Here is a 14,872-nt window from a genome sequence, read left to right as displayed (position 1 = left end):
CTTCTGTACTTCTAGTAAAAAAGATTGAGGGGAAAATTTGATCTATGTGACTAGCTATCTTTCACACTACTTAAAGCATGTTGACTGATGGTTTATCTGTTAGCAGTTATGAAAACTCTTATTAGTTTAGAAAACATGAGAGGAAAAGTCAGACACATTCAAAAATATTCAAATACTGCTAAAAAAAAACAGCACAATCAAAACCAGCGGGGTTAGACGGTTCTAATCTTCCTTTCTTATGTTCATTTCTAATGTTTATGATGTAATCTATCTTCATATTATCATAGTATCTCAATACACAAATATTTTCATTATGGGAAAGGATTAAGGTTGGAGTTAAGTGATCAACGTGATTCATACTTTTAATGATTAACATACTGCCATGGATATTCAAACCTAAAGGTATAAGGGTGTCCCGGTGTAACCTACCCCCAGAGGGCCGAACATTTGCAGAGCTTAGCTCCAAACAAATCCCATACAGTTGCCTGGAAGTTTCTAGTTGCCTGAATGTGTACGGGTGCACTGCTGATTCATTGTCTTGCCACCATATCAGGCAGTGATTTTGGAGTCAGCAAATGCATGTGAATGCCTTTAAAAATAACTATGACAGAAAAAAAAAGTTTCTTTGGTTTCCCAAAGAACCTATTAGAGGAGAGTTCTTCAGGGAAACAATTTTACATTATGGATGAATATTACAAGGTTTTTTCATGGAACTCTCAATGGCAATAAAGAACTTTAAGAGTGAAGGCACCTTAAGAAACAAATCCTACCTTGAAATGCATCCTTTAAAGACAATTTTACATAATGTAAATAATCCTTAATTTTTATAAGTTTAAAACTTGTTTAAAACAGTGCATGTTTGTATCAAAGACCGCTATTCTTGACCGCTATAATCACTACGGCTGTATGGTGGTAGTAAATGCGCATATATATATATATATATATTTGTATTTTTGTCTGTGCTACAAACGGCATTTGAGTGTGACTCATCATTTCAGAAAGGCTTGAATAAACTCTACCACAAATACATCAAATAAACTTACTTGGTATTTTTGACTAATGGGCTGGATTTCAGCTTCATTCGAGTCTGTCTCTGTCACTGTGCTGTTTATCTGATTAAACCATGATGAGAAGCAGACACGCACGTGGAAACAGTGGGCGGGGAGAAGCAGCTCATTCAAATTTAAAGCCACAGGCTACAAAAACAGCTACAATGTATTGAGACAGCAAAATGGGCAGATTTTGGAGGCTATAATAAATTATCTGATGGGTATTTTGAGCTGAAACTTTAAAGACACATTCAGGAAACTCCAAAGGCTTATCTTACATCTTGTAAAAGTAGTAAAACAGGTGCCCTTTAAAAGTTTTTTTCATGAAACCCTCAATGCCAATAAAGAAATTTAGGAGTGAAGGCATCTCAAGAAACACATTTCAGACAGACTTCCTTGGTCAAAAACTAGTTTACTCACAAAATGAACTTGATGCCATCATACCTTGAAATGTATCCTTTAATTACAGCATTTTCAAGCTTTCAGATGCAGACAGAGTGTCTGAAAGGCTTGATTAAGCTGATTCAGATGTACTTAATTAGGCTGGACTTTACATGACAGTGGCAATCCAAGAACGTGTTTAGATGACCCCGGAGAAGAGGTGTTCAATCTCAATTTTTTGGCCCAGACAAAGGTGACAAGAGGCATCAGCACAGTCAGTTTTTGTTGCCGCTATTTTACTTTACCTTAATGATGAGCTGATCAATTGATATACAAGAGTGTTTCATATTCAACAGTGATTTTTTGTTTCATCTGTCCATTCCTGGGTATACATTTAAGCCTTGCTCACAATGTGCAATTTCAGCCACAATTTAGTCATCTGAGGCAAGTTTGGGGATTCCTAAAAGAATCCTGAAAGATTCCAAGGCTAAAATTTGTGATCTTTAATTGTTTATCATTCATTTAATTGATCAGATTTTCCCTCTGATGAATTTCTGTCAGAAAGACAGTTTCCTGCAGCAGTGTTTCTCAACCACAGCAGTGTTTCTACATTGTCACACTCGTTACAGATCTTTCAGTCTCTGCTAATGAGCTGTTGATCTGAATCAGGTGTGTTTGGTAAAAGTAACATGGAAAATAAACAGAGCTGGTGGTTCTCCAGGAAGGTGGTTGAGAAACACTGTCCTGCAGTGTGACTTCAGTTACGTTGAGCATCAGACCAACCACCAAATCTGATGACGCAATCAGCTCAACAACCTCAAATCACTTATTTACATTTATTTTATTATTGAGGCACACTGTCAGCAAAATGAACATTACATGTTTGTATGGTTACTTTAAGGTATCATCTTAGAATGTGGATAAATCAATGTGTCTTGCTTGGATGAAGTCAAACTCTAGGTGAGTTTTCTTCAACATGAGTGTTTAGTGTGTCTTCATTGTTGTTCAGTCTGACATTATGACAACTGAGATGTCACAGGGTGACATGTGGATCATATTCATGCAGTCTGACAAGCCACAATCATTTAGGATTATTATACATCACACAGTGTGAGCCAGGCTTTTGAACTAGCCCCTAGTTCTTACAGTGGAATATGTCCGTGAATAAAATAAATGCATTTGAATATTTAGCAGTTTGGTTGGTAATTGTTAGAATTTCTACAGGGTTAAATTTACCAATGGTGATTTTTCAAATTGATACAGCAGATTTTTATTAATATATTAATAAAAAAGTCTCCCAGGCCTTGACTTTTATTAAAATTCTTTATTTTTCTGATGTTAAAACTTGTATTGATAAAACCAGATTTAAAAATGAAGCATGTCTAAGCCCCAGCAGATTTTACCTACTGTATATAAATTCTTTAGCTACCATTATATCTCATGTTTTAGCATTCAGTGTTGCTAGGCAATGTCTTTCAGCCACTAAAACAGCAGTAAAGAGTTTCAGTCATTATCCAGTTATTTCAATTGAAACATGCTTCATGTAGAGCAAAAAAAGTTTAAAAAGTAAAAAAAAAAAAAAAAAAAGATTTTTGCTGATTGTTCAAACTATTTATTTACAACAAAATTCTAAAGTTTTTTTGGGATGATTTAATTGTTTTAAGCTCGATCCGATTAACTAGTAACATTTGGAGTCAATCTAAGACCATACTTGCAAAATAAAAGAAAGCTTTGCAACCAAAAAATAAAGTATTAAGCAAAAATAAATAAACAAATATATAATAAAATAAATAAATGCAAATCTCCAAAAATCGCAGAGTGAGAATTTATTTTTGAAAAAAAAAAAAAAAATTTTGCTAACAAAAATAAAGAACTGCAAAGGGAAAATTAAGTTTAAAGGAAAAATAAATAAATTTGCAAACAAAAAAGAACTGCAAATAAAAATCAAGGAGTGCAAAGAAAAAAAAACTAAAATAATTGCAATTTGAAAAATAAACTCGATGTATTTGCATATCATTTTTTATAGCATTGCCTTTACAAAACCCGTCTAGTCAACTGCAAAGCTCATTTCACGTTTACGGCAGGCCCGAACCTGCCTCCATGTAACCACAGGCATCATCTGGAAACACAGTATCACTGAAGTGGTCCTACAGCCCAGTAGGCCTGGGTTTGCCGTAAATGCCCAAGTTCCAGTGACTCCGCCCCCTTGTCAAATCATGGCCACAAAGTAAAATGATGAAGTGCAAAATGAAAACAGCATTGCAAACTCATAGCTGACAAAAATCAAAATCAAAATGAGCATTGTAGTTACTGGACGGGTTTTGTAAAGGCAATGGTATAGAAATTTTTATTTTTTTGCAAAAAAAATGTTGGCAAATTTCATTTTTATTCCACAAAACTTAAATATCCTTTTCCAGTTCTTTATTTTTGTTAGCAAAATAAATTTTTATTTCTCAAAATATTGCGATTTTTGGAGATTTGCATTGATTTATTTTTATTTTATTTTTATTTTGTATTTTTTTTTGCTCAATACTTTATTTTTTGTTTGCAAAGCTTTCTTTTATTTTGCAAGTATACATGGCCCTAGATTTATTCCAGAGTAACACTTTAGAATAGTGGTCCATTTGTTAATGTATGCAAAAACTTTAACTAAGTATGAATAATCTAGTAAAGCATTAATTAATCATAGTTCAACATGATTAATACAGGCATTATTAATTAATGCACTATGAGTTATTATGAACTAATGCTATTTAAGTTAAATATTGTTAACTAATGTTATCAAAGATATAACAAATGTATTTTGTTATTTTTGTTTTGTACAGAAGCTGATCCGGGATCAGTTTATTGCACTAAGCGCGTCTGTCAGTCAGCGCTTATACATGCATTCACTGATTCAGAGGTTGAATATGAAAGGCAACGATCGACACACAGCTTTAATGAAAAGAAAGTGAATTCAGACATTTTAATATTTATTTCAGCGTGCTTTAAAGATTAAAAATATATCAGAAATATGGGGAAAAAACTTAACGATAGGATGATAGTGGGATAGAATTGTAAAATACGGGAGAATTTCGGCAAAAATGGAAGGGTGTGGAGAAACAGTTTTGCGAGATAACACAAAACATCTTTGCAAGATAACGCAAAACATCTTTGCAAGATAAAGCAAAACATTTGTGAGAGAATGCAAAAAAAATGTAAAAATTTGTTTTGCTATTACTCTGTTTTTTTTTTCCTATTACTCTTCCACCTATTTTTTCCCCCACCATTACGTCCCTTCCGGGTCTCCGTAGTTCAACCACTGGGTGGTCAAAATTACATACTGCACCTTTAATCGATTTGTTATGAGAAAACATAAAGGAATTGTGGGGAACCAAGCATTTTTTACAGTGCATGTTCAAGTTGATCAATTAAATTTGTTGCATTGGGCAACAGAAAGTTGCTTTAATGTTTTTTTTTACACACAAAATTTAGCCAGCATCTTACTGTGATAAGATCCACAAATTGTATCTCAGGAGTCACTGATGCGCAGGTTTTTATTAGAGATGTGCATAACAAATTACTTTCAAATGCGACTGCCCGCTGGTTTGTCTGACTTACTAATCAACTAGTTGGCGTAACATTAAAAGGAACGGAGTTAAAGACAGAAGTTCTCTGTGAGGGTTTCAGCTTGCTGCTGACAGTCTAATTACTGTTAGACTGTTAACACACTAAAGCACAGCACTCTGTCAGCATGCTAAATCCGTCTGAAGTCTGGCCTGCACTACGGTAGGTGGTAGCAGCGAAACTGGTGTCAAACCACGAATTCTCCCAATGTTCTTATCTAGTTCGCTTGAAATTTGGCTGGCGGCGGGAAGGACTGTGTAACATGCTGAGAAGGAGGACGAGAGGGCATAGCTGCATTTGACAGGGAGCAACTTAAACCTACTGTGACATTTCATAGTAGATTTTTCTTTCCACCTTGCTAACCAACTCGAATATCACCAGTCATTAGTTATTTTGTGTGTTCCTTCCTCAACTAACATTTTTTTTTTCTTGCCACAGGGGCAGACGAGAGTGAGACGGGATAGAGAAAGATGGAGCGAGAGAGTGAGGGGGATAAAATGACAAAGTAGAGGACAAGAGGAAATGTAGCGGAGGGAAACGGATGGAGAGACAGAGAGGCAATACAGTAGGAGGTGGTAGAGAAATATAGGGAGGAAAGAGAGAGAATGTCCCAGAATAAAGAAAGCATACAGAGCAGATAAACGATGACTGTCACATTACAGCGGAAGTCTCTGGAACATGTCAGTGGCTGATGGTGAGATGCCCACTTGGACAAAAGGATGTACAGTGCTCAAATAAAGGGATTTTATTTCTATCCGGTTTTAGTTTACTTGACCTTGTCTGTCATTTCTTTTGCAATGTGTTAGTGGTTGAACTAAATAAACAAACAGACAGACGGACGGAGAGACAGACGATAGATAGATAGATAGATAGATAGATAGATAGATAGATAGATAGATAGATAGATAGATAGATAGATAGATAGATAGATAGATAGATAGATAGATAGATAGATAGATAAATAGACAGACAGACAGACAGACAGACAGACAGACAGACAGACAGACAGACAGACAGACAGACAGACAGACAGATAGATAGATAGATAGATAGATAGATAGATAGATAGATAGATAGATAGATAGATAGATAGATAAAGCACATTTAAAGCACATACATACATCATACATTTTTTTAAATAACCATTGTTTACGCATTTAATAAACAGAAAGATTCAATTTAAAGTTTAAAGAGTTTTGTTGACAAATTTATAAATATATTATATGATTTTATTACAATTATCTAATATTCATTTTTAAATATATGACAACATATAACTCAAAAATTTGTTGGGATGTTGATTCAATAATGTATGGGACTGATTCAAAATAATGAAACTATTAACTTGCAATATCCTGTGTTGAAATAATACATTTATTTCCATTGAATGGTTTATTAAATGAAGCAGTTGATTTATTTAAATTAATTTAAAATCGCCCAGCAGATCTGATTGACATTGTACCCTAACGTTGTGGGACAGTGCATTTGGTTTGGTAACGAAAATTGGAAAATTGGGTTGACATCAGAACCCAACGTCAGGCCAATGTCAATGTCCAGTGTTGGACAGACGTTTCAGTTGGACAGATTTCAATAGCCCCTTTCACACATACAGACCTTTCCGGAAAATTACCGGCAATTTTCCGGAAAGGTTGTATGTGTGAACAGGTCCTTTTTGAAAATACCGGTAAATTCGTTCTGGCTATTTTCCGGAAAGAGAAGTTGTAACATTACCGGCAATTTGCCGGAATGCTGCGCTGTGTGAACGCAAAAGGAATATGTCCGGAATAAGCGCGTGCACGTCTAGAACGTGCTGACGTAAGACTTCTGCTTTAGCCAATCACAACAGTCAGACGCATTTACGTCCGCGCGGTTTGTGAGAATAAAAGCCTTTGAATATTTTTCCAGACACATTTAGCTGCTAGAAGTTAGTCAGATCACGTTTATATGTTCTCCTTAATGCCAACTGTGCAAATAATCATCGATAAGATGCTTATGATAAGCCGTTGTTTGTTTACCTTCAGTGTGCCCATGAAACAGCCTGTTAGCGCCAGCACACGCACATATTATGAACATCTCGATATGCGAATATGATCCTGTGAAAGTTGTTTACAATATTGATCATCAAAAGAGTTTGTAATTTAGTCAAATGTTTACAAATACAAGCGCAGCCGTTTAAAGCTCATTTCAGGTGAATGATGTCAGAATTTACCGGTATTTTGGAATGGATGTGTGAATGCTCTTTTCCGGAAATTTTCCGTAACGTCCTCGCCTGTGTGAACAGCGCTTTTTTGAATATACCGGTAAAGTCGTTCCGTAAATTTTCCGGATATTTACCGGTATTACTGTGTGAAAGGGGCTAATATGATGTTGGTTTATTATGTTGGCTCGACATTGGATTTTGGTCACTTTCCAACACAATCTAAAATCATTTTACATCTATAAACTTGTAATATTCTGTGTTGTAATAATAGAATGATCACCAATGAGTGATTTTTTTTTTTTTTTTAATGAAGAAGTTAATTTATTTAAAAAGTCACCTGGCAGGCACTGGATGTCAACATGACATCAGATTGACGTTGTAGTGGGACATTGCATTTTTTTGGAAATTAAAATCGGGTTGATGTCAGAGCCTAATGTTTGGTTGATGTCAATGTACAACATTCGACAGATGTTATATTTTGGTAACTTTCCAACACAACCTAAAAACAACCAAATATCAACGTCTATTAATGTTACAGTTGGACATTGTATGGACGTTACCAATACAATGTCTATCAGGTGTTGGATTTTGGTTGCCATACCTGACAATTAAATGTCAGTATTTGACATCAATTGGACATTGGTTTAAGATGTTAGCTCAACATTGAATTTTGGTCCCTTTCCAACACAACCTAAAAACAACCAAATATCAACTTTATTTCACATTGTTACTGGGCATCCTTAGATGCTGGTGATCTAAATCTAACGTAATATTAACGTCTTATGACATTATGTTTCTGCCGGGTCAGAAGGGCCAATTGCTCTCTCACAGCTTCACTCATTATTATATTTACAACTCACTCTGTAATCACACTGTAATCTGTTAAAGTAAGCTCTTCTAAAATTTACAACACCAAATGAGTTTTTTTTTAACAGTTATATATTATTTTATAAATGGCAGGCCTATTGAGCCTAAATCTGTATTTGTCTGATCTCTACTGAAAAGATTACTCATTAAGTTGGAATGTTTCTGCTGAGAGTAGCTCTCTAGAAATATTCCTTAACCCAGAAAAAAAAAAAACTGGTATACATGCAATAAAGTCATTACTGTCACCGAAACACAAAGTAATGAAAATATCAAATATAGAAACTACCCTGCTCTGGCTTTCTTCTGTTCAACATCAATGTGTGCGTATGCAGTCAATGAAAATAAATATAACTGGTTATTATCACATTCCTTTAGTCACACATCTAAATTAGGAATGATTTTTCTAACCTGTGTTTGTATGTGTCAATGGAGAAATAGAGCAGGCACGACACATACTAGACGGCCATTATAGCCAAAGCGCATTCCTTATCAGCCCACATTCTAGTAAACCATCGCAAAATTCCAACTGGCACGATGACATTTCCAAACTATATCACCATGAGGTCATTGTTTGAAAAGCAATTTGTCTTTCTAATGTTCAGGAACATTCAGGAGTGGAGCCTCATGTCTAGCAGATTCACAACACTAACACTGATGCAGTATCTCTGATTGTTAGGATGCACTAATCTGGAGATTTTTCTGTTACTTTATTGTTTAGTTAGCTTTTTTAGTAAGAAACATTCCCTAAATGTGTTGCACTTTAGCTAAAAACTTATTCATCACCCTATTTAAAGTTGTTAATGTGAGTTTATGTTATTGTGAATCAGCAAAGAGTTAAGCACCTGTTTCTCATAAAATAATGACAAAATTGTCCTTTCAGAAATGAACAAACGCACTGAAAACCCTAATAAGTTGACTTAACTAAATTGATTGACTAAACTCGTTGCCTCAATTTTAATGAATAATCGAGTCTCCCAAAACTTGCATATTTAAGTTTATTTAACTTGCCGGTTTTGTAGACTATACTTAAATTGTTCAGTTCACTAAACTTAGTACTAAGTTTGATGAACTGAAAATTTTAAGTTTATCTACTTAAGTACTAAGTTTGTATATATATATATATATATATATATATATATATATATATATATATATATATATATATATATATATATATGCATGCATGCATGCATGTGTATAGTATAAAATAAATTTTAAACAAAAAATAAGTAGCCATTTATTTACATTATGATGAATAATTAGACCTAAAGCCATTTGTTTTCTGATTTTAAAAAAGGACCTTGTACTTAAAATGTTGCACAGACTAGAATTTTACAGTCAAGACTACAATACAAAGGATTAATTATGATTTTGAGCTCACTACACTTGAAACCTTAAGTTTATGCATTTTCATGGTACATATGTTAAATTAACTCATATTTTTTAAGTAATCGGACCAAAATGCAAAACTTTAAGTTATGTTCAGTCAACTTTACCTAATTGTTTAAGTAAAAACAACATTAGGCTTTTCAGTGCGCAAGAGTGAAAGGAAAAAGCAAAGGAGAAGCCAGAAAAAACAAAGGAGCAAACAATTGTTTCAGCAACCTAAAACATGAGTTAACTGCCATGTTTAACTATTATCATCACCTTTTGGACTATAATGAACTCGGAATGGCGGAATTACTTTCTAACAAGAGGTTTCATGTGCTGGTGAAGATTAAAGACACCTGAGAGGTTTGCACTGACTGTGGGCTAAATGTTGCGTGTTGTTTATGAATCCAAATAAGGACTAAATATATGCTGTGTGTAGTTTTTTCTTTAATTGGTAACATATCAGAGACTGTAAGGGGGTTTATGTGTTTAAATATGTTGCATTTATTTATTTATTTTATATAATTGCAGACATTACCGTAGGCTATTTTGCACTATATGTGAACGACCCATACAGCTTTACTTTGACATGTCCTCGAGCGAGAATGATGTCGACTGAAACTTTCTGTCATACACCATGCCCACCAAAAGGGTAGCATTTTGGCAGTGGAAATGCAAGCCTGATAAAGGTGACCTGTGCTGTACCATATTTTTTCCAGTATCAGTATACCATACACAGGGCCGGATTAACCAATGGGCCTTATGGGCACAGGCCCAGGGGCCCGTGCGCACTAGGGGCCCCTGCGAGGGGGGAGAAAAAAAGACAATTTCGGAGTGTCTTTTTAGGCTAATTGCAAATAGCGCATCTAGTTGGACTAAGCTATTCAGGGTTTACACCTATCGCTGCCTGATTGATAGAGACAAGATGAGTAAAGAGCAGTGAATTTATACAACCGCAGTGGCGCACCTTGTAAGGCACACGGCATCAACTTTTGACGCGATTATACATAACATCGGTTCGAATCCACCATCAGTTGAACTCGTGCTACTTTTTTTTCTCCCCATTACATATCAGATTGGAAATATAGTTATTTTTAACAGGAAAAAAACATTTTTTAAAAATAATGCAAATGTGATATAAAGTCACAAGTGTCTCGTGGGTATTTAATAATGTTTAGCCTTATTATAGGCGCCTGCCGCGCCTCCCTCTTTTCAAAAACTCTATTGCTCAGAGAACTGTATTTCCTCTGAGCAAAAAAATCGCGATCACATATTAATATTATTATTATATTTAAATTGCCTTTCTTTCTTTAACTTAACAGAATGCTGTAATTGGTCAAGCGCGGAAACGTCAGTTTTGTAATAACCCGCACTAAACTGAGCGGACTTTATCTGTCATAGATCAAAAATGAGTGGACAAGTGGATTTAGCAAACGCGAGAGAAAGAGGAGAGAAGGCATCTTTATTGAGGCATTTTCCATACACACCTTCTTTAAACAGACCCGTGATCAGGAGAATGAGGGTACAGAAGAAGACGTTAACATTAAATGATGAGTAGCTAGCATTAACCAGGCGGAGGAGGCTAACGGCAGCGCAGCGCGGACTGGATTCATCGTGTGAGAGACAGACAGAAAGGGAGAGAGAGAGAGAGAGAGAGAGAAAGGCCCAGAAGAGGAGAGAGACGGGAGAGAAGAGGTATAGTGTCTGTGATTTCGGATACTTTTAGGTTTATAATCAAGTCTTCATCACGAGAAGAGTAGAGAAAATACAGGGAGAGGAGAGAGAGACTAAATCAGTGTTTGTATCATGAAAGACTCAGATTCATAGAACTCAGATTCATAGAACTGGATTGGAGAAGCATTGTGCGTTATATGCCATGGCAATAATATGCTTTATAAGTTTGTAAAAGCAATACACTAAAATACCCTTAAAAAAAAAAAAAAAAAAATATATATATATATATATATATATATATATATATATATATATATATATATATATATATATATATATATATGTGTGTGTGTGTGTGTGTAGTTTTATTAGTATTTTTATTTAATGCTTTGAAAAATAATTTAAATCTTTGCAGACTATAAATACATATGTACTATATATCATTTATTTAAATATGTGGGCAACAAATTATAGATTAATTTTATTTAAAAATTATTATATTATTCTTATTTTTTAAATTCAACTATTGGGGTGCGGCCAGGTAGGGGGCCTTACAAGATAATGTGCCCAGGGGCCCCTGAGTTCTTAATCCGGGCCTGACCATACATCCCTACCAGCAGGTGGTGCTTACTATCTCCAACAAGCTCAGACAAGCAGCCATGCTTCAAAACATACCTTACAACAGGGTTAACATAGATTTCTTTTCAAACAGAGACTGTGAGCAAACAGTCCATCTGATTCACTAATCCTCAATTCAGACAGAGAAAGTGCTCTGGGCTGGGCTCTGTTTTGTTTCAGGCCGAGCAGACACACAGATGCTCTCAAGGCCTGCAGCAAGCCATCGCTATTATCAACAGAGCATTGTCTGCAACCTTAGATGAGACGCCGAAGGGAATAATGACTAGTCCCATTCGACTGGTCTGTTTGCTCTGCCTCAAGACAGTCATTATAATGATCCAGAAAAGATTCAGCTGTGATCATTTCATCAACTGTGTGTGCAAATCCTAAGGCTGAAATGTCTTATTGCAATGGAAGAAAAAAAAAGCCAAGGACAAATTTCCAGCATGGGTTTTTGCTGGAATAATTGGTAGAGCGGCTTTGTCTTCCTGTCAGCTTTTTCTACAAAATTAAATACTTTTGTTTATAACAAATACATTTAACTGGTCTGATTCAACTTCAATGAAAGTGTGATCCTTTTAAATGCTTTAAAATTGTTGCATTTCAAATAAATAATTTTTGAACTTTCAAAAAACATGATAGATACATAAATAAAAAACAGTAATGCTATAAAAAATACTGGAATGAATAAACAAAATAATAATACAATAAACAAATACAATGAATAAATAAATATTACAATAAATAAATAAATAATATGTGACAACAAAGACTGAAAAAAACTGACTATTAAAAGTTTGTAGTAGAAAAAATACAGGAATAAATAAATAAATAATATGCAACAATAAAGACTGATGTAATACTGACTATTAAAAAATTTAACTTAAAAAGTACAGGAATAAATTAACAAATAAATAAATAAAATGGCTAATTAAAAATACAGGAATAAAGCATTTTTTAAATAATATTAAAAATAAATTAATTTTGCAATATATAATTTTAAAATATGGCTAAATATTACTTTTAAGAGTAATAAAATTAACAACTCATATCAATAATGTCAACCACTGAACAATAGTGTAACTATGTACATACGGTAAAACTGCCAATTAAGTTGTTGTAGACAATTTCAATAATCAATGTGTCCTTTCATATAAACTAAGAAATTTAGCATGCCCCTATAAAGTTTTAAACACCCATAAGCTCACAGTAATGTAACATTAAGTAGCTGACATAGCTGTGCAGTGCATCAAAAAGTTAAGTATAACATCCATTAACTAAAGTTCTATGTAATGCAATGGAGCACTTGTGGGATACACAGCTCCATTAAATGTGAGGCATTATCACAGCCTTTGAAAATCTCACTGGGTTACTTTGAGCTGTTCTTTTGCTACCTTGAAACACTGACATATCATTCAGGATATGCAAACTTAGTCACTCTTTGCTGTACATAACCAATTATTGGGATCATGGAACAACATGAAAAGCTCCCATTGTGATATGATGATGATAATGATGATGATGATGGTGAAGGTCAGTCAGCGAAGACCTGCTGTTTTAACAAGCATTTAGGGCCCTATTTTAACGATCTAGGCGCAAAGTCTAAAGCGCATGCCACAAAAGCATTGAGGGAGTGTCCGAATCCACTTTTGCTATTTTAAAGTCTCCAAGAAATCAAACCTAACTAAATGATTTTGCTGGCTCACTTCGCTAGTTTTGTGGTAATTCATCTGGGCATGTCATTAAGAAAACAAAAATAGTTTCTAATCTGTAATTGAAATCTGAAAATGCACTTACAGTTTGTTTTCAGTTAACTTATAAGATTAGGGGATTTTGAGGTAATGGGCGTGGCTAAAGCTGCTGCAACTGTACAAACATAATGAGCAGGAGGGGTCTGTTAGGTTGTAATAACTCTACTAAAACCTCTTTCCCCATCTTTCTGAATTAAATGCCTATCTTACTACATACAATCAGCTCGCTGTAGAAAAACAAGCCGCAGCCATTGTTCGCTCATTTAAAATTCTGTTTCTCTAGGAACTGCGTCACAATACAAAAAAAAAAAAAAACAATCGCAGAAAAGACTTTAAGGATCAGGCATGTGATCAGCTAAGGACAAAAAATAAGGAAGACGATATATATATTGTACCACATGTGTAATAGTGAACATGTCAGGCTAAATAATTCAAATGGATCATTGACTTCTCCTGTCTTTATTTGTTTCAAAAACACAGACTTCATTACAATTTAAAATGGCATCTGTGGATATATTTTCTGCTAGATGATACTGTTGTCCTAAAAGCAAAATGTAAAAAAAAACCAAATACATATACACAGAGCAAACAGTACATTTACCCTAGGAACGGTATAGCTGGAAATGTTGACAGTTTTAAAACCTTGACTTTTCCAAACCACAGTATACCATGAAAACAGTTATCATCCCATGTCTAGTCTGTGTGAAATCGATTTTTGTATTTTTATATTTTTGCTAGCTCACATTGTTAATCTTTAAGTGAACAATTAATCTGTGTCAAAAGGCACCTATGGTGAAAAATCTACTTTTCAAGCTGTTTGGACAGACATGTGTGTATATATAGTGTATAGACCGTCATATTGGGGTGAAATAAACACACCTAGTCCATTTTATTTCAATTTAGCAACATAAAAACGGTGGAGCAATTGGAGCGGTTTTCAGACCGACCGCAACTTGACGTAGGAGTCCACCGAATTGATTGACAGCTTCGCGTAGCATGTCCCAGTAGTCACGTGTATAATCATGTCAAAAAGACCAGACGTGCGCAAAGCAACCGGGAATAAAAGGTCTGTTCAGTTCGCTAGGATCATCAATCATCATCAAATGTGATCAAGAGTGAGTTTCACATGTTTAAAATGTTTTAAAACAGTCCACGTGTCTAATGAAGTACAGCGATTTACTTCAGCTTTACTTCATCAGCACAGCCGCGTGTCAGAACAATTATAAAGGAAGACACTTCAATCCCGGTTTGTGGACGTTAAATCAGGTTTATTTTGTACATTAACATAACAGATATCCATACAGCAGTGGAGATTAACCTGTATCCTGTCACATTTGCATGCAAAAACAGTGCAA

General features: G+C 34.7%; 1 protein-coding gene across 3 annotated transcripts in view; it reads right to left on the bottom strand.

The window, feature by feature from the left end:
• Positions 1-14,872, bottom strand: part of ctnna2 (catenin (cadherin-associated protein), alpha 2) — an 814,561-nt gene that overhangs the window by 776,869 nt on the left and 22,820 nt on the right. The window lies entirely within an intron of this gene.

Source organism: Danio rerio, chromosome 1 (assembly GCF_049306965.1).
Source record: "Danio rerio strain Tuebingen ecotype United States chromosome 1, GRCz12tu, whole genome shotgun sequence".
Lineage (NCBI taxonomy): Eukaryota > Metazoa > Chordata > Actinopteri > Cypriniformes > Danionidae > Danio > Danio rerio.
This window is presented reverse-complemented; position numbering and strand designations above follow the sequence as displayed.